This window comes from Melanotaenia boesemani, chromosome 23 (genome assembly GCF_017639745.1).
Source record: "Melanotaenia boesemani isolate fMelBoe1 chromosome 23, fMelBoe1.pri, whole genome shotgun sequence".
NCBI lineage: Eukaryota > Metazoa > Chordata > Actinopteri > Atheriniformes > Melanotaeniidae > Melanotaenia > Melanotaenia boesemani.
Window position 1 is genome coordinate 14,885,246 of NC_055704.1, and position 20,561 is coordinate 14,905,806.

General features: G+C 38.4%; 1 protein-coding gene across 2 annotated transcripts in view; it reads left to right on the forward strand.

Annotated features, from left to right (window-relative positions):
- The first annotated feature begins 19,423 nt into the window (after window positions 1-19,423).
- Window positions 19,424-20,561, forward strand: part of sox5 (SRY-box transcription factor 5) — a 285,484-nt gene continuing 284,346 nt past the window's right edge. The window contains exons 1-2 of one of the 2 annotated variants that reach the window (XM_041977282.1): window positions 19,424-19,477; window positions 20,319-20,497. The gene's annotated coding sequence lies outside the window, so the exon portion shown is untranslated. Of the gene's footprint in view, window positions 19,478-20,318; window positions 20,498-20,561 lie in introns of those variants that run through there. The other variant, XM_041977289.1, reaches the window with a different exon arrangement.

Consider the following 20,561-nt stretch of genomic DNA (forward strand, 5'->3'; position numbering starts at 1 on the left):
TTTGTGTTTGTTTATTGCACTTGATTAAATTCCCCTTTAAAGCTTCCTCATTTTACTTTAAGTGCACAAAACTATTCTGCTGTACTAAAAATCAGAAGCTTTAGATCAATGTAATTATTTAAGGAATGGTATATTTCATTGCAAACAGGATGACTGCTTCTATAGTTGACAAAAACCTTTCTTTCTTTTTCCTCAAAGGATCAGTAAAAAACATATTAGTTGAATAGACATAAGCTGTGTTTAAAGATGTCAAACATGTAATAAACAGCAACATCACTTGATTGAAAACAAAACAGGATGTTTGCTTTCCCCACACAAACCCCCACTCCATCTTCCACCCTTCTCTCCAGCGTACCACTGCACAAACTCTGCACCCCCGTGCTACAAAGCAACCGAGTTTATTGTTTTGTTTTCATTGTATTTAGAGAAAATTAAATATTAAGTTTCAGATATATAGGATGAGGGTGGGGAACATTTAGTCCTGTGTTTCAGATGAAGAAATAATACAAATGTCATATTGCCTTTCAGCAAAAAAAAAAAACTACCAAAATCCTTCACCACATGGGCCAAATATGGTAGGATGTTTGACATGCCAAGAGATTATGTTCAAATTGTACAGCGTCAAGGGAAGCCACAAAATTGTCATTGCAAGGGAAAATAAAAGCCATGAAATTGTTTTCCAGATTAACTTAAAAAGTAGTTAAAAAGAAGTAATCACAAATCATCAGCAGGAGTTACATGCTGTCCCACAAGCTTGTAAAACAGAGCAAAGCTTTCTCTGAAGATGAATTTTGTAGACTGTATGACATAAGCAGCTTGTATAAAGCCCTGTTTTGAACAGTCACAAATGTGGTTCTTTGAAAACATTAACTACGTCAATATGGCCCTCTGGAAAAATAGTGCCCTACCCTGATCTAGAATCATTTGAAAGTAAGATTATTTGTGTAATAATTACCTTATAAAAAGCTGTTTTTGTGGCCACAGATGGTACAAATTTACTGTCAGCAGGGACGCCATGGAAAGCTTTTTGTGAATAAAGTGCTTCCTCATCATTAGGTGTGAAGAGTAAGATCTATTAGAATTGTAGAAAGATTATGAGGACTGGTTAGCAATGGGGAGGTAAGCCGGTTAAAGACAGAGTAACAAGAAAATTTATCTACTTCTCTGCTATGTTGAGAAAATGTCTCGAAAATTTGTTTTTTTGTGTGTTCACTTCTAATAATTTCTCTAGCATGCTTGGAAGGAGATTATTGGGAGGGTTCAAATCCTCCTTTAAAATATCTTCATGCTTGTGTTCTCCTTTCAGTCACTGAGCATGAAACATGTGCCTTATTCATAGGTGGGCACATTTTGCCTCATAGTACAGGACACCTACTTACTATTCAGTGATGTGCTGAATATTTGTGTGCATGTGTGTGTGTGCGTGTGTGTGAATCACATGAAGACGTTGGTCCTGACGGTGAGTAATGTTCTCCAGGCCTGGCGGCAGGCACTGCTCAATCTCCCTGCAGGTGGGAGTGAGTCACATGCACACACACACACGCACACACCAACCAACACACACACATGCAGCGCCACCCATTTTGTGCTCAGTGTGCCAGCTCAACAACCATGGCAGCCAACTGGCCAATGAACAACTGTCTGTCTGTCTGTCTGTGGAGCAACTACACATACCACCACAGCAGCTACAGTCAAGTTCTGTTTCTCTGAATTTGTTTGTACACCCTATCCCCTCTATTACACACACACACACACACACAGATATAAACACAGTCATTGTCTCTTATTACTCACACAAGTCTGACACATCGCTGTCAAGTGCCAACTCAAATTAATGTGGAGAGAAGGTACCTTCCTCCTTCTTCTGTTTATGCCTCCACCTTGCCTCTTGCGTTTCCTCTCAAAATTCATATCTTACTATCTTAATGTGACAAGTATGAATGCAAACAGCATTTAAACAAGTAAAGATTATATTGAAACATGAATAGAAAATAATAAAATCAAACTTGTATAATTAGTAAATGCCATATAATGTCAACGGCTTTTTTAAGTATTCTCATTTCAATGGTCAAAGTGCAGAAGAAGCCATTGATTTAACTTATTATTCTGTCACCCCATCATTTTATCCTCCTATATTTATATTTTCTACTAGGACTGTCACTATAAATGATTTTTACTACATGATTATTGTGGTCAAAAGACATTCATAATAATAATATTCTCACAATATCAATAGTAAACCTGAAAATATATATTTTTCTGTCACAATAATTTTTAATTTTTTAAATGTCTTTATTTGTGTGTCACTGTTTTTGGCAGTTGAATGATACTCAAAACAGGTAGTACGGAAATTTGAGGGAAAAAAGAAAGAAAAAACAGAATGAAATCCAATTTGCCATTAGAGAAAGTTTAATGAGCTGAGATCAAATCACAATATTTTCCTATGTTTATTATCAGCACAATATCAAGATTTCATTCTTTTCATGTCATGTTTATTACCAATGTCGATATATAGTTACACCTATATTTTCTAGAGAGTTATTTTATGAAAGTTTGATAATTGGTTGCCTGTTTTTGTTGTCTTTTAATGAGCGCTAATGCCTGGGTGTAAACCAGAATAATTCACAAGGATGGACACAATCTAACTTCAGCTTCGCAGGCATCACAAATCATCGCAGCAAATCAATTGACCACCTCATAACTCTTAACTGATGGGTCTATCCATCAGCTCTAAGATTTATAATGATGTGTGTGATGCACAGACTGGTGTATAAGCCAGTGCATGTGTGACGCCCCTTTCAATCATTTCCTAATCAGATATCATAATTTGCTTCAGTAGAATATTGAAATATGTCTGCCGGTATTTGTGTCCCTCCATCATGGTTGGGTAAACGATGATGTGACAGGCATGAATAACCTACCAGACGCGACTTTGTGTGTGTGTGTGTGTGTATGTGTGTGTGTGTGTGTTTGTGAGTGTTTTCCTTCGTCTGCACATATTTAAGTGTATTTTAATGATGTTCAGTGGAATCTGCGATGTATGGTTGCCTCAGAGCGCGGATAAAACAGTTAAACACAGTAATTGCCATTTACTCTCAGCTGTGCTTGTGTTCCCATGGGAAAGCACAGCACTTAACGGGTGGCACACACAAGCACACACACACACACACACACATATATATAGCACCTCCTTTTTCTTCTCTTTGTACGGTATACTGAGCCTATTGTACAATTTTAATATTATAAGGATTAGGACATTTAAAAAAAATAAAATTTATAATAATGAACACCTTAACATGTCTTAAAATTAGGAAAACAAACCCCAGATGAACACATGACATGTTACACAGTGTCATTAGCTATTTAACAAAAACAAAGTCGGACATCAGAGGCAGTTTTTGTAATCCTACACTCTTCCTGCCTCCACAGGATTTAAGAAGGTGAGTAGCAGCCAGGTGCTACTAATCAAATGTATTTACTTAATTGATCATCAACAAGTCTGATCACCTGGATAAAGGCAGAAGACTTGAAAGTTTGCTTGTCTGAAGCATTTAAGTGTGTTTTAACACAGTATTGAGAAGGAAAGACATCAACTATGATCTTAGAGAATTTTTTTTTTTAATTTAGGAAGGGTTATAAGGTCAGATATGGAATCCATTATGCTGTAGTTCAATCTGCAAGACAGTTGCCAGTTTTCCCAGTTGCGGATGTCCGAGTAAGCTCACTTCAAGGTTAGACTATGCAAACTTCAGAGACAGTGTAAAACAACCAAGCATGACATGTTAGACTCTCCGGGCCTCCACAACAATGCACAAGAATTGAAAGCGTGTACTTTCTTTTTCACTTTATATATGCCACACATCATGTGTGCCTTGTATCCATTTTACACTCAGCTCGGAGGAAGGTAAACGTTTCTGGTTTTTGTCTATTCCACAATCTCTATCTTTCTCTTTGCCCAAAGTACAGGGAAATGTTTATTATTATTACTCTTTTCCTAAACAGGAAAAACTTTTTGTAGATGCAAAAAGTGCAAACTTAAATAATACTTTCATATACAATATGTTCACAAGTGAATGTGTGAGAGAGAAGATTTATGAATCAGGAGCACATAACGTCCTGGAGGTTACAGAAACAACAGAGCTGTCACCAATTTGCTAAAAAACCATGAAAATGGCATGCAGAGAAAGACATAGACGACTTATTGTTTATATGTGTGTTTCCATGTTTCTAAATACATGCATAAATCTATTATCATTTAAATGTGCATATACAAATGTTTCAGCATGTAGAAGCAAAAAAAAAAACAAAAAGAAAATCTGTTTTAGTATTTCACTGCATGTCAGTGTGTGTGGTGGGGTTGACTGGGTTCCTCCATGTGTGTGATTAGGTGATCAGTGCTTTATATTCCCCACAGAGAAATAAAAAAAGTACTTCTCCTGAAAAAACAACAGCACACAAAGGGTCCTTTGACAAGGCAATGCATGCATGTGCATGGGGGGGTTGGCAGTGCAGGTCTTGGACCCTCTGAACTCCCTCAACTACAACCCGCTACTCACAAGGCTTGACAATACCTTGTATGTGTAAGTAAAGACAACATTACTCAGCCTACCGGAGCTAGACTCAAAAGCTAAAGAAAGAAGTCTGTTTTCACACAGGCGTGCTTTTAATGACACAGTGGTGATGCTGTTTGCGAGTTCATTGTATCTCAGTTGTTACTGATCATTATGTGTGAACAGTTTTTTGTTACATTCCAGGAGTTATTTTGTCATTAAGCTGAACATGTTTTTTTCTCCATTCATTAGTGTTGATTCTAAATACAGAAGGCAACTGTTTACGGTGAAAAACCTTCTGTGTGCTTCATGCCCTGCAAGTTAGCAGCAGCCTGGTGAACACGATGGGCCATTGAGTGGGTAAGAAGTCACACACATTTCTCAAAACTCCAATTAAACCAAAATAGAACTAAAAGGAGAGACGATATGGGGCCTAATACGTTGCATGCCCACAAACATGACCAGATGATTGCCGATATTGCCCTACCTTTACTGAAAGTGTAAATGAGGAACTCTTTTGGGACTACATGGTCCATATATTTGTTCTTTTAGGTTTTTGTTTGTTTGTTTTTTGGCCTGTACCCTGAAATATGACACAGATGAAAGTTTCTGACACAACTGAAACAAGACACACATTACTGTGGTTTCCAGTTGTGCATGCAGATTCCACCATAGCTTCATGACAACAGCCACCATTACAAAGACCCTACTCATGCATATGCTAATCAAATTAGTGGAGTTGGATTTTGAAGACAGACAGTGTGAAGAAATGTGTGTCTTACCAAGAATGATATATTCTCTTCTTTTTCTCTGGAAGTTGCCATTATAAAAGTGGTTGTCCATGAAGCTGTGCAACATCTTACTCCTGAAGTGGAAATACTATGGATATGTGTAGACTACCACATTGTACATTAATAGGAATGAACTGGTATGGAAGTAGCTCTGTATGAACTATTTCCATCAAACTGAATACAATAGGCAGCATATTCTGCAGAGAGCAGAAGCTTGCCCAGGCCTGTGGTTGAGTATGTGATTCTCCTCAGTACTACAACCTCTAATCCAGAGTCTTCAGTTTGATACCAGCCTCAGGCCTCTTGTTGTCAGCTTTACACTTGCTCTTTGGTTAGGACAGGGGTGTCCAGCTCCAGTCCTCGAGGGCCACAATCCTGCAGGTTTTTATTGTTTCCCTGCTCCAACAAACCTGACTCAAATTAATGAGTCGCTGTGCAATAGCTCATAGGCTGTTGGATCCTTTTAACTGATTCAGGTGTATTGAAGCAGGGAAACATTGAAAATCTGAACTGCAATGGCCCTTGAGTACTGACTGGGTTAAGGTTACACATTTAGTTTGGTGTGGTTTAGTTATTTAAACTACTTTCATTCTTTTAGAACATTTACTTGAAATTAATATAATTCTCATCTCCAGTTTTTCACACACTTGTCAGAAGATGCAAATTATTGAAACATTTTAAGCAAAGTCGTCTCTTTTAGCATTTACCAGCTGCTCTCCCTGTAGTTTCCCTCCTTCCAGGGCAGAAATTAATTTAAGACAGTCCTACAAACGTTCACTCTTATACTTCCAAAGGTATGAATGGAGACCATGTTCAATGCAGTTGCTGTGTTAGGTGTATTCTTTGACCTGGTGAACCCATCTAGCTAGCTTTGCTGCATATTGTGTGTTGGTTAAGCCTCCCTTAGGCTGATATGTTGTGCATCCCTGATCAAGATGCATACTGTTATTTTGATACATCTGTTATTAAAACAGTACTTTTTTGTGTGGCTGTTCAGCTGCTCATTGTGTGTGAAGAACAACAGGAAACTATTTATGTATTGGATGTGATACTAATAGATATTCACTATTATTTCAAGAAAGTGACATTGAGATTAGAAAACTAGCTATGTTCTGATTCGCTGCGATGTTTAGCAGTGGTTTGTGTGTTTAAGGCTAGAATCTACAGGGAAAACCTGTAGATTGTGCTGGTTGTATACTGTAGTGGTTTTGATTGCTTGGTGGTTGGATGAGTAAATCGGATGTTTGTTGTGAGTTTACTCTTCTTTCTTACATGTGATCTATTTGTGATAGAGTATTCTGTCTGACAATGTAGTTGAGGTATAATCCTTCACACTTTGGTGATGTATCTATTTAATTAGTAACTGTAACAGTCACAGGTGTTGCACATGCAGCCAAATTACTCAATTCCATTTAATAAAACATATCTGGCACTGCAAAAATTACGTTGTTAAATCTAATGACAGAAGCATAAATCCATTGTGCCATAGTGTGGTTATTCAAGGTCGTTTTGAAATAAAGGAGTATTGTAGAAAGGACCCAGGTGGTAATGCACATGTCGTACCTGCTTGATAAACTGATCCATATTGCCATTTTTTTAAGGATAGCACTCTGAGATTGTTACGGTTTGCTCCTGAGAGGCCATAAAAAAACATAAAAAGTTATCCTGTTGAAAGACTAATGTAAATTGTCCATTAAACCCTAAATATTCTTGTGTTCATTTTTCAGCTGATGTTTTAGAACATTTACACACCAAAACTCACAATTTAAGATAAAATCATCATTATAGAGGCTTAAAGAGGTTTATTTAAAACCAAATTAAATACCCACCTGTTCTCTACTGCATTTCAAACGTTTTTATATAGAAGTCCAAATCTGCATCTATTTAATTTAAGCTTGAATGTTTAAACTTGATCATGTTTTAAAAAATTTTTTCTATAATGATCTTTTTTTTTCACTTTTTCTTTTGTTTTCAATAGTAAATTATGCTTCTCGTATTCTGTTAAGCACTTTGAATCACCCCGACATTGGATTGTGCTGTACAAATAAATTTGTATGGCTTTAAAAATGTTAGGTAAATGTGAGTAATCTAGTCTAGCATTTTGTATTGTCTGTAGATTTGTAAATAGGTGTAAACAGAAAGCTGTTTTACTGATTAATTATTGACTGATTGTGGAGGAAGGGCACGACTAAATAAGCATGAGCTTCTTCCCACTCCTTTTGGGTATGTTATGTGCTACCATTGTTATCATTTTAAAGTTGTATTTCTTTAATATATTCAAATAATATTATAAAGGCTCGTGTGGCTCCAATAATTGGAAGGTTGGCAGTTCGAATCCTGCTCCCAGTCAATGTGTCGTTATTATGTTCTTGGCCAAGACACTTCATCCTCCTTGCCTCCAGTGTCTGCATCGCTGGTGTATGTAGGTGGGTAAATGTTCAGTGATGGTTGGAGAGATGTGGAATATAAATCACATCAGTGTCTTTTCCATCCAAAAGGGGCATGATGCCTATGAGATTAAGTCAAGCATTGACAAATATGCTAAAGGGGACACTCTGTCTGTTAAAAGACTGATGCCAAGGGGTCCCGACCAACTGTCCATTAAGAGACAACTTGGGAGTGGTTAGCTTGGAAAACACAGTTCATAAATTTGAAGTGTTTGGCTTCTGTTTGAAAGATCTGGCTACTCCCCATCCATGAATCTCTTCACTTAACTGATTGTCTTTGTTAAAAACTTCTGATGCTCCTTTTGCACTTGCAGTCTTGTGGTGTGCAGATGTATTCATGCTTTCATAACCAAATGGGGAACACATGAGGACCCACACAGAGTCTCATGTTTGCACCTATGATGGAAAAATGTTCACATTTGAACTCATGTTAACCTTCATGTTCTGGCAGATAAATGACAATTATCAAACAAACTATGGATTAAGAGGTTAGGTCTGCAGTCTTTGGACTCTTGTAAGTCTCTGTCTATAATTTCATTCACAGGAGATGGTATGGCTAAAATAAAAAAAACCTGAACATGACTATTTCTACATAAGATTCTTTTTTTTTGCAGTTCTCGTTCATTCACTTTTTAACCCCTTCTTCATTTTATTTTTCTAGAATTTTTCTCTTTGTTTCAGTCTCTCTCTCTGTCTCCATTCTTGCTGTCAGGGTGTAATACCATGTTGCACCGGTGTCACCAAGAGTTAATACCTTAGCTGTCATCACAAAATCCCCTGTCTCCTGTCCTTGCTCCTCCTTTTTCATTTCACATCAAAGGTTATTGCAGATCTACCTCCCCAGCCACCCCCCCCACCCCCACGCCTTTGATAAAGACAACTATTAGCAAAAGGCAGCCAGACACACTGACAAAACACAGTTATACAGATAGATGCTTTCTATTTTTCCTGGAGATCTACTCTGTACCGCACACAGATAGGCACGCAAAGGGATTATTTGGGAAAATTCCTGGGCATTTGTTCCAGAGTGGCACCCTGGGCCTCTGAACACCAACGATTCAGCTAATATCACTGTGCAAAAGCATCAATCTGTCAACAAAACCCTACTTTGTAGGTCAAAAGGCTTTCAGCGTTGCAGCTAAAGACAGAAAAGAAAAAAAAAAACAAGAGTTCAGCATTTCTCCTTTGAGTAAGAAAACGAAACCTCGAGTGAGACTGAAAAGAGAAAATTGTTACCATTACCTTGGAACGGCAAAGAAAGTAGAGTGGACAAAAAAAATTTTATGAGAAGATATAATCATGGCGGTTATTTTTCTTTGCCGGATACCAATGCTCCCTTGCATTATCAAAATTGATTGGGCCTATAATTTTCCAGAGGAAGACACTGAGAAAGAAACACGTAGGAAAGGCCGTATTGTTGTGCCAGCACATATCAAGCACTGTGATATTGTAGCAGTTAAGTGGCAATTTTGTTGGTTGCCAGTTGATTTATTTTTTCTTTCAAAGTATGCCACTTTCTGCTTTTTATGTGACTTTAACTTTAAAAAGACCTAATCACAATCTCGTCAGCCCACTTATGTTTGAATGCTGCTTGTTTCAGTAAGATTTTAGAGTTAACCTGCATCTCTTTCAACCTCCCTCACATTGAAATAGTCATTTTAGGGCTAATCAAACCTCTTTCCCATAAAATTACATTTTTTACTATTTCAAAACGTACCGTTTATTTACGTGTGCCATCTAGAGCTGATTTAAAATTTCCTTCTTTTTTAATGTCAAAATGTTTTATTTGAGACATAATTAATTTTCTGCAAAGCAATCAAGGTGAAGTAAAGGCGGAGGTTTAAATCAAGGCAAAATTAATAGCATCGCTATGTTACAAACATGGTGGGACAGAGGAGGAGAAATGTCACAGACCTGACACAATAGATGACATCAACTACTGAAACTAAGATATAATTGTTGGTGTGACACGCAAATGAACTCAAGTGCAAACACACACACACCTCTCTGCCCTGCAGAGGTACACTATCTGCAGCAGGAAGTCCCACGCAGGCAGTTCCTGTCGGTCCCAGGAACAATGGCTATTGTCGCTGACCGCGCCATTCTGATAGGCCGTGACCTCACCTCTATGTCTGAGCTGACAATAAATCCTCCACCTTTAAATGGAACAAGCGATGATAGATTAATGATGTATTGGCGCCAAAACCGTTAAAGAAAAACAGCATCTGACTTAAAAATGGTAAAATACACGAGACTAAAGCAAAAAAGTTTTGTTTTGGTACCATGCTTTGGAGTGTTCTTACTTTAAAAAATATTTAATTGTTCATGTTGCTTACAATTTAAACTCTATGTCCAACAACTCTGAGATAAAACATTTGAAATAACTTAAATTTGTAATAGGGGCTCCAAAATACTCCAACTTCTACAGAGTCTGGCTTTCACGTGAGAGCTGGCAAGTCTAAAACAAAAAACAGATTTCCTTTAAATGCAATGTTACATTTGCAATATATCTTATCAGCCTTGTGTCCCAATATGTGTTTACTGTGCACGATTTACTTTTAAAACCAGTTCAGTGCTATTACAAGAAGCTTTGACTTGTACAGCTGACTTACAATGGAGATCAAATTATGTCCTATGAGTAACTGGATTCTGTTGAATTGTCAATTTTTAGCAAAATGCTGATCTATTAATAACCTGTAAAAAATTTTTAACCTATGGTTTATGTATTCTTTGTTTTTTTGTATACAGTAACCATCAAAGGACTGAAACTGTTTTCACCTGAGCTTGAAGTGACTGATGTGAACTCTCTTCCCCCATCTTTTCCATACTTTATTAAGCTGCCTCTTGCAGCTCTAAATTTCATACATTTCATTTATAAATTTCATATATTTCATACATCAACAATTAGTCTGTAAATTGGGCTCAATTCAACATATGCCATTTCTATATTATATGATGTATGTAACAGACCATGTTGACTCTGGTTTCATTAAATCTTTTCTACTTTTTGCAGACTTAGATTACACTGTAAATAAATACACTATAAAATATAATATAACATAATATTTATATTACCAGTATAGCCCTGTACTTTGCTACTGTGTAAAATTGTTTATTTTTACATGAAACTGTTATTTAAAAGAACTATAAACTATTTTATATATACAGTTATTAAAGCCTTTTCAATAAATTCAGGCACATGACACTACTGCATGCTGAACATTAGTATTTGGTTTGAAGCCAGTGAGGAGGTAATCTCTAAAAAAAAAAATCAAGTTGGCTCAGTAACTCCTTACCTTCATGTCAACTCTCAATGTCAACTTTATTTATAAAGTACATTTAATACAACGTGAGTTGAAGCAAGGTATAATATTCCATAAGCATTAACAAAACAGAGGTTAAATAAAACAGATCAAAAGCAGTAAAATAATATTCTTAATAATATAATACAATATTTGCATAAATGCCAATTTTAAAAAGGGGTTTCAATAATGCTGTAAACAATTCCAAGACTCAGGTTATTTTTCAGAGTAGGAGCAACCACTGAAAAGGTGCAATCATCTCTATTTTGTGGATCTTAGATCTTAGAACATCTGAGAGCATCTAATTGGTGGCCCTCAAAGTTCTAGTTTGAGTATGGTGATGCTAAACTTCCTCCAGATAAGAGGCTTAACTTTACTAACAATAACATCAATAATGTCATTTGGCAAAATATGACCATGTTGAGGAGAGTTCATACATGTGGCCACACAGACTGGATGAAAAATATCTAATAGATTCACTTCCAGACACAGTTCAGAGATTCTTTGCTGCAGCATGAAATGAATAGCAGCATTCTGGATAACATATTGAGACTGAGACAAAGAACAAGAAAGAGCATTGTTCTCATTAATCACTTGATGACAAAGCTCCAGTGGCCTTTGTTGAGAGAAGTAATGGAACACGACCAAGCTCCCCTACCTTATGTTTAACATGATCCTCGAGGGTGTTTGAAAAGGGTTCCAACATTTGACAGTGCTTTTTCTCCTATTTGACAGAGTGCATGTATGCAGGCTCGTGCATGTGCTTCAGCATCCTTTCGTCCCCATCTGTACGGAGCAGCTGCCATCAGGATGCTTCTGGGGATTAAACGTTGCTCTCAAACACAATCTGCCTTCCCCCACCACCACCCATTCACATCTTCCTCACCTTTCCACCTTCTCCCTTTCATTAACTCACCTTTCTGTCTGTGCTGCCTGCCTCATTTGCTTCATATTTTAAAGTTGCAGCACTTATCTGTTTAGCACATGTCAGAATCTATCAAGGCTGAAACTCTTCTCACACTGGATGCAGTGAATATGAGTCACATGGACCAAATATACAAGATTTAAAGCCACTATAATCAGCCATTTTATCTGAATAATCTACAAAGAGAGTGTGTACCCTGAAAGATGTCTCTTGTATTAACCAATTAACAGTGCATCACCAGACTATTAATTTGTATAAAGATTTTTAGCATCTTGTGGCCGATGTAAATCTTTTTTAACTGTTTCTCAGAAAGAATACTCTGAAAGACACAATGCATACTACCTGTCCATTGATTTAATTTAATAGATTTGTTAAAAAATAGCTTGAATAGATTTATGGATGGTGTATGTATTGCACATTTTTGAACTACTGTTTTCAGTGTATGTCCCATCAAAACAACTCTCACGTTTAAGTTACATGTACTAAAGTGTTTACCAGGGATGAGGCTGAATATGAGGAAACATACTCAGATTTTAAAGGTTTAGTGTGGACATGCCTGTTTTTAGTTTGGAAAACAAACATGCGCATTTGTGACAAAAACTGTGCATGACAGAAAAAAGAAAATTGTACATGTGTGTGAGCATGGCTTGAGGGGTGAATGAGTTTTATCCTACTGTCAGAGAGAATGTGTCAGATTTCGACTCCTTTGTTCCTTGTCGCCAAGCCTTGTCATTATGTCTATCTGCACGCTAGTGTGTGAGTGTTTGCCTGCCATCCCTGTCGGCTTTAGTTATTAGTCACTGGCTCTGTCGAGAGGCGCCTTTTTTTCCCCAAATAGTTTGGAAGTCATAAATCCATAAGCAGACAGATGTAAGCTGGCGACCAAATACAGAGATATATTAGGCATTCCCCTGGATCCAGCAAGCTGCTTGATGGGACATAAATGCAATCATATCCTTTCTCCCAAATCCCTCAGAGCTTTCATATTCTCCCTTCACCACTGCTGATAGACTATTAAGATACAGATGCTGCTGTGTATACACTACACTAAGTGTGCTGAGATCATTTTCATGTATGCCATATGTCTGCCCTTAAATTTCGATGCACCGCATCTTCTTTAAAGTAAAGAGTAGACTGCAATACTAGAATGGCTGCAAAGTAAAGCACAATGAAACAGAACTGTTCAGAGTTGCATTTGACAATTAATATTGAAACTGAGGTGAATTTTATGAGGCAATCTGTCAGTGCGTGAGAACGATACCACCCAAAACGCAAACCCTTTGACATCACTATGCTCCTATTACTGTAATTGAGTTAGAGAATAATGCTTCAATAATACCAGATTATGAATTCATTATGATATGTCATGAGAATTCTGGCCAGATGCTGCTGTTGTGTCTAGCCGTCATATGAACCTAATCCAAACTGGACATCTGACAATGGAGGTTTTCATAACCCTGAAATGACTTTGAGCAGGCTTTAGAGTGTATTCATTTGCAAAAATACTAATTAGATACACACAAAACAGGAGAGGAAATGAAAACTGGCCTGCAGTGTGATGATTTCATGTGGACAAAACCCTACATTATTTTTAGCTCTGCCTTTCCAACTCTTTTATAGCTTAGATGCTTACAATTTCAATAATTGGAAGTTTGCAATTTAGCTAACTTGAAGGTAAATTGAAATATTGTTTCAGTAAAAAGGTGAAGCAGCTCCCTCATAACATGGATCTTCAATTTGAATTATATAGGTGTGGTGCAGTTGTTAGTCCCGGGGACTCCTGTGGGGGGTACTCCGGGAGTATGGAGTGCTGGACTCGATTGTACGAGCTGTCCGGTCCCTGTACGACCGGTGTCAGAGCTTGGTCCCCATTGCCGGCAGTAAATCAGAATCGTTTCCAGTGCGGGTTGGACTCCGCAGAGGCTCCCCTTTGTCACCGATTCTGTTCATAACCTTTATGGACAGAATTTCTAGGCCCAGCCGAGGTGTTGAGGGGATCCGGTTCAGTGGCCTCAAGATTGGGTCTCTTCTCTTTGCGGATGACGTGGTTCTGTTGGCTTCATCAGGGCCGTGATCTTCAGCTCTCACTGGAGCGATTCACAGTCGAGTGTGAAGCAGCTGGGATGAGAATCAGCACCTCCAAGTCCGAGACCATGGTCCTCAGCTGGAAAAGGGTGGAGTGCTCTCTCTGGGTCTGCAATAGGGTCCTGCCCCAAGTGGAGGAGTTCACGTATCTCGGGGTCTTGTTCACGAGTGAGGGAAGGATGGAGCGGGAGATCGACAGGCAGATCGGTGCGGCGTCTGCAGTGATGCAGATGCTGTATTGGTCTGTCGTGGTGAAGAAGGAGCTGAGCTGATAGGCAAAGCTCTCGATTTACCGGTCAATCTACGTTCCTACCCTCACCTATGGTCACAAGCTGTGGATAGTGACCGAAAAAACAAGATCACGAGTACAAGCGGCCGAAATGAGTTTTCTCCGCAGGGTGGCCGGGCTTTTCCTTAGAGATAGGGTGAGAAGCTCGGTGATCCAGGAGAGGCTCAGAGTAGAGCCGCTGCTCCTCCACATCAAGAGGAGCCAGATGAGGTGGCTCGGACATCTGGTTAGGATACGTCCTGGACGCCTCCCTGGTGAGGTGTTCCGGGCACTTCCCACCGGAAAGAGGCCCTGGGGAAGACCTAGGACGCGCTGGACGGACTGCATCTCTTGGCTGGCCTGGGAACGCCTCGGGATCCCTCCAGATGAGCTGGTGAATGTGGCTGGGGAGAGGGAATTCTGGGTTTCCCTGTTTAGGCAGCTGCCCCCGCAACCCGACTCCGGATAAGCGGCAGAAAATGGACGGATGAATGGATGGTGCAGTTGTTAGTAGACTGAATGTACAAGCCAAAACATCGAATGTGATTTTTGTTTCTATCTTTATGTAAAAAAAAAAAAAAAATGTGAAAATCTTCAGAATACATCACCAAATATTGACTCAAAATAAAAATCAAAGCTATTACAAAACAATCTTCCTCATAAAAAAGTGCAATGTTTTCTTTAACTTAAATAAAAGATAAAAAAAAAAATATTTACTGTTGTTTTCTCAGACGTACTTGGGCAAAAGTGTACATACTCCTTCAAATTTTAGTTCTTCATATATGCAGGCAAATCCACTTTTTGTGCTTTCTGATATTAATAATGGTAAAAGAAGCTTAATTCAGCTGTGACAGGGCTGCCTGCTGCCTGCTTGCAGACACACAGAGGTGGTTTTGGAACAGGAAGCACCGCCTTGACCCTTGCTTCCTCCATTGCGCTTTGTTTATGTTCCAACGACTTCCTTCATTTCTCTGTCATTTCTCAGGCCTGGAATAGCTTAGCTGACGGATGCCTATATCATGATATATTTGTCTAGCAGAGCACATATGTATGTGTAGAAATAGCAGATGATGGAAGAGGTGCTTTACTCATAAGAGGAGCTTGTGTTGGTGTAATTGTAATGCTGGTTTTCAGTCACTAGAGGGTGGCTAAGCCTGAACCATGTGAATGAGAATCAACTGCAGAGCCACCCTGCACGGCAGGAGGTAAGAATATTGACATGTACCACAAACTTGTGTATAATATTTCTGCCATTCAAGCTAAATAGAATAACATTCATGCACACATATACATATTCAAATTTAGAGTTAAATCTAATTAGTTAGCTTAGTAAGAACCTTTTACAAGAATAGACTATAGCAATTTCTTCATGTTCCCACATGATAGCTTCAATAATTATAGACTAGAATACAGTATTGATGAACCAATACAAATGTTATTCAAGTGTTTATGCAGTAAATAAAGACTGTCACCATCTTAACAAGGAAATCAGTGGACATCCTGTGATAATATCCTTCCTAAAAATGGAAAACAGATTACTTTATCTCTGTGGCTGCATTACATGACAGAAATCCACTTGATCCTGGAACAGTTCATTTTGTCTTTTTTTTTAGAACAGTTTTACAGGTGTCACTTATTTTAATTTCTCTTTGGTTTTGTGGGGGCCCCCTGGTGTAACACTGTGCGGAGACCCATCCTTGTCTCCCCAGCAGGGCGTCATTTGGCCAGACTCTTAAGCTCAAAGCCCCGGGGAATCTGGCACAAGCTGCCAAATCCTGAGAAGGCAGTTGTAGTACAAGCTACTTAAAGCAATTGCAGGCAAAAAAAAAAATATGCATGTTCAGTATATGCTCATTTATTCTTATTGATCATAAAAAAGACTTGCTGCACAGCAATTTTAGGCCAAATAGTTTCAAGGTGAAAGTCTTGAAGCAGTCCACAACACAAATGAAATCCATTTAACTGGGATTTCTCAACATTTATGCTCTGCAATGGGAGTATAATTAGTGGTTATAAGCAATGTAACTTTCTGTGAGGAATAAAATACATTAAGGAAAAACTATTCATGAAAGATGATTAACACTAAATAGCATCATAAAAGTTTCCTTAACTTTAAAGGAACGTGTGAAAATGGCTGAGCGGTCAAAGACAGTCTTGTGCTCTGAGGACAGAAAGGTAACGTAGGGGGTTGAGAGGTTCTGCACACAACTTTGATTTAAAGCAGCTTTAAACAAATAGAATTTTCTGGTACCCTGTTGTAAAGAAAGAAAGAAAGCAAGAAAGAAAAACAGTAGTGGTTTTAAAAATATTCCTAAGCAAACATGGGACTCCAATTTGCTAAAACTGAACTGTTTTTGAAAGAGCAAATTAATACCTCATATATGCACTAACACTTGTAAACTGAGAAAAGTGTGAAGAATAAAGAAAACAAATGCTGTTCACTGTACTTAAGGGATAAAGCCTTACAAGGTGTCAATTATGCTGAATTAATGGACCATGGAGAGTATATTAATTCCTTATTAAGGATTCTTTAAAAGCATTATCCCACTTCTACCCCATATTAAGACCATTTAATTGTATTTTCATGAGGTCGGCAGCAGAAAAAAAAATATAAAGTTTTTTCAACAAGCCATCTGTTGCTCTAGTAACACTTAAGGGTTTTACTAATACCTGAAAAACATTTCTGGATTGCAATGCAAGGGAAATGTTTTTTTTTTTTTTTTTTTTTACAAGTAGAGAAACAAAGACAAACAGATATAACTTGACAAGTGACAATATTTTTATTCTACTAAGCTCACTAAACACTTTAGGTTTTTGAAAGCTGTGTGTACTAACTGTTAACTGCTACACACCACTGGGTTAGCTTGCATTCACTCAGTTGCTGAGGTTTATGTTATCAGAACATCCCCATTTGGTGATACCTATGTGGGCAGTAAAAAGTCAGGCACACAGAAAATATCACTTTTTTTTCTTTTTCTTCAAATTTGAACAATTTGTTGTAGATTTAAAGTAGGCATATTGCAGTTACTGACTCCCCACAAGTTTGCTATCTTGCACTGTGCGCAGTTTGGACCAGTAATGGAGCATTTCATTTGCTGTATTGAATGATAAAATATGAGGGACTGGTGTATAAAGAGGACAACTATCTAGAAATGGGATGTCAAACTCTGGTCCTCAAGGACAGTCTTGCAGGTTTTAGGTGCTTTCCTGCTCCACCACAAGCTGCTGAATCCATTTAATTAGATTCAGGTGTGTTTGAGCAGGGAAGCACCTAAAACCTGTATGACAGTGGCCATTGAGGATTTTAGTTTTCGATACCTGAATTAAGCTTTTTATTTGCTAAAAACTGCAGATTTCATGACAGATTTCTCTTTTTTTTACAACAGATCAAAGAACGAATCTCAAAAGCCCTAATGTCTTCATACAATACCCAAAACCTTGTAATGACTATTATATGATAAAAGTCCAATCTGGGAAATTAAATGATATATCAGCTGCACAAAACTTTTTCTTTTTTTCTTTTTTATCAGCCATCCTCCTGGAGAACTTAATCCTGAATTTGCTATCATCTGAACTTTAAAAGAATGAAAGGTAGGTCGGCAAAAGTTATGCCACAATTGACATGACATGTATGTAACCATGCACATGTGCCCACACACATGCACACACTGTTCCCCAAGCTACCTAGCTGCTAAACACTGATGAGAGGAGAGTGAATTTGGAGTGACATCCCAGTTATTGCTCTTGACATTTGTGCATCGTCCAGGCGCATATGTGCAGTAAAAGCCGCACCTAGGGGAGGTTGTGTATTTGTGTGTGCATGCATATGTGTGTACTGATGAGCTAAGCGCAGCTGAGGACAGACAGTGAATGAATAATAAAGTGTGTCAAACCTGACCTATGCGGTCACTCCATTTAGACTTTCCCTTGTTTGACCGCCGCCCCAACCACCTCTTCATCACACACACAAAGACAAAGCCTTATGCGTGAGCTAACTTTAGAATGATTAGATGCCAGTGAGAGCCTTTGTTTTTCCTACCTTAACAAACAGCAACTATTGAACTGTGAAAGTGAATTGGACAGGGATCAACCATATAATATAGTTTTGACAGTCTTTGAAGCGCATCAGCTTTGCCCCCTCGCTTTTGTAGATTGCCCCTTGGCCCTTTTTCTCCTCTGCACAGGCATACTGTGGCATTTACAAGGTACAGTGGGCAGCAAAACGCGCATTAAAAATAAGTAAGCATACATGGATGGAGCAAGAGAATGAGAGGAAGGTACAGTGAGCAAGGCATGGAGTGAATCATCAATGCTGTTGTTAATAAAAAAAACTGGTGACCATCATCACGAAAAATTCAATCTAACTGGAATAAGAGCCCTATCATATCTTTACTCTGTTATACAGCCATTTAATATTTGCTACTTTCAACGATAAAGATGGTGACATTGACCTCATGAGAAATTACAGTGACTTCACAGGAAACTGTAGGGTGTGTCTCTACAATGACATCTATGACATTTTCAGTAACCGACCCCTCCAAGTTTTCTGATCTCAAAACTGTCACTTTTTTTGTTTGTTTAATTACTGCCTAATAAATCCGTAATAAACTGGTTGTCCTACTTGCTAAAGTAAGATCTATTCTGGGTTTTCTTTCTCTCACCCTCGCACTTGTATTTCCCACAGCATTTTCAGCGACTCGAATCGGATGATTTCAGACAACTGGGGGCGCTATTGTCTTTGGTCACGTGATATTCAGAAAAGAAATAATACAGGCCTCGATTCAGGCTTCATTTGGACGCGCCCCCTTTGTTAGTCGCAGTCTTCAGGGCCACTACTATTCACTCAATAAAAATCTTGTTAGCAATCCTGATCAACAGCGCCATTGCAAAGTTAATATAAAATTTCTGGTTGAATGCGCTTCCAGATATTTTGTATGACGAGTATTACAGTTGGCCAATGAGCGAACTGTGCACTAGCAGCGAAGACCAATGAAATTAGAGAATGCGGAAAAAAAATTGCAGCAAGCAAACACCTGTTTTTGTGCAAGCTTGATTGGCATTTGCGGGAGTACGCCGTTACACGGTGTTCTTACAATAATGGCTACAGTGGTAAGTGTTTCCTGTTTAAAATATACTGTTGACATTAAGAAACAGTAGTTTTTGATGCCCCTGCTGTCACTGTGAACTTACAGTGAATTTCAAGTACCCATTTTTAGGCTCATATTCACACAAATTACGCCATAAAAGTTAATTATGTGAACCACGAAAGTAGTAGTTATTTGTGTTCAGGCGCAATTTTTTTGGCATTTAATTTGTTCTTCCATAAAAATGGGCGGTGTTTTTACCGATATTATTTTGAATAACTGTTGCTAGGTTAGGTCAGACTAAACCAAGTGACATTTAAATCCCAAACAATGAACTGGAATGACGGCGCCTTCTATAATTGCAGCATAAAACTGATAGGTGGCGCGCGCTCTAATGAGCGTAGTCGCTGATTCCATGTAAGGCAGCTCTGTTTAATAGGTTAAAAAAAAATACTTTGTGTAGTCTACATGCATAACAGCCTCTACTAGTGGCACAAAAGTTTTATTCCTTGACAGCCTTGAGCTGTATTTGAGGCACAGTTCGTCCACTTTCACTTCCATTTACAAATATTGGTATAATATTGCTGTTCAGCTGCATACTAATAGTGTAACTCTAAATTGTTAATGGTTAATTCTTGTCATGCAGATTAATTCTCATCATTGATGCGGCATCCTAGAGGAAATTGCTTTCTGTGACACAAGTTTACAGTCATTTTGCAAGTGTTGGAGAAGCTAGAAATACTGGTTTATGTGCTTTACTGTTTAGACCCAGTGACAGTACCTGCTTTGGAAAGGAAAGCTTTCTCTAATTTTCCCAAATCTTTGTGTGTTTTGGGTGTGTACATCGATGTGTGTCTAATGTGAAGGGAAGAGAGTGAGTGGAAAAGAGGTGGAGTGGCGAGCGAGAAGTGACACAAATCAATGTGAGCACCCAAACTAGCAGCAACGGCAGCAGCAGACTCCCCGACCTCCATCACCCCTCTGCCTTTTCCTGGGAGAGACCAGTAGAGACAGTCACAGGAAAGACTACAACAACACACCACGGGTAAGTCAAGACAGAGATATAAATACCTCCCACCATATTCATGTAGTAAAGGCTGTTCAAGGCA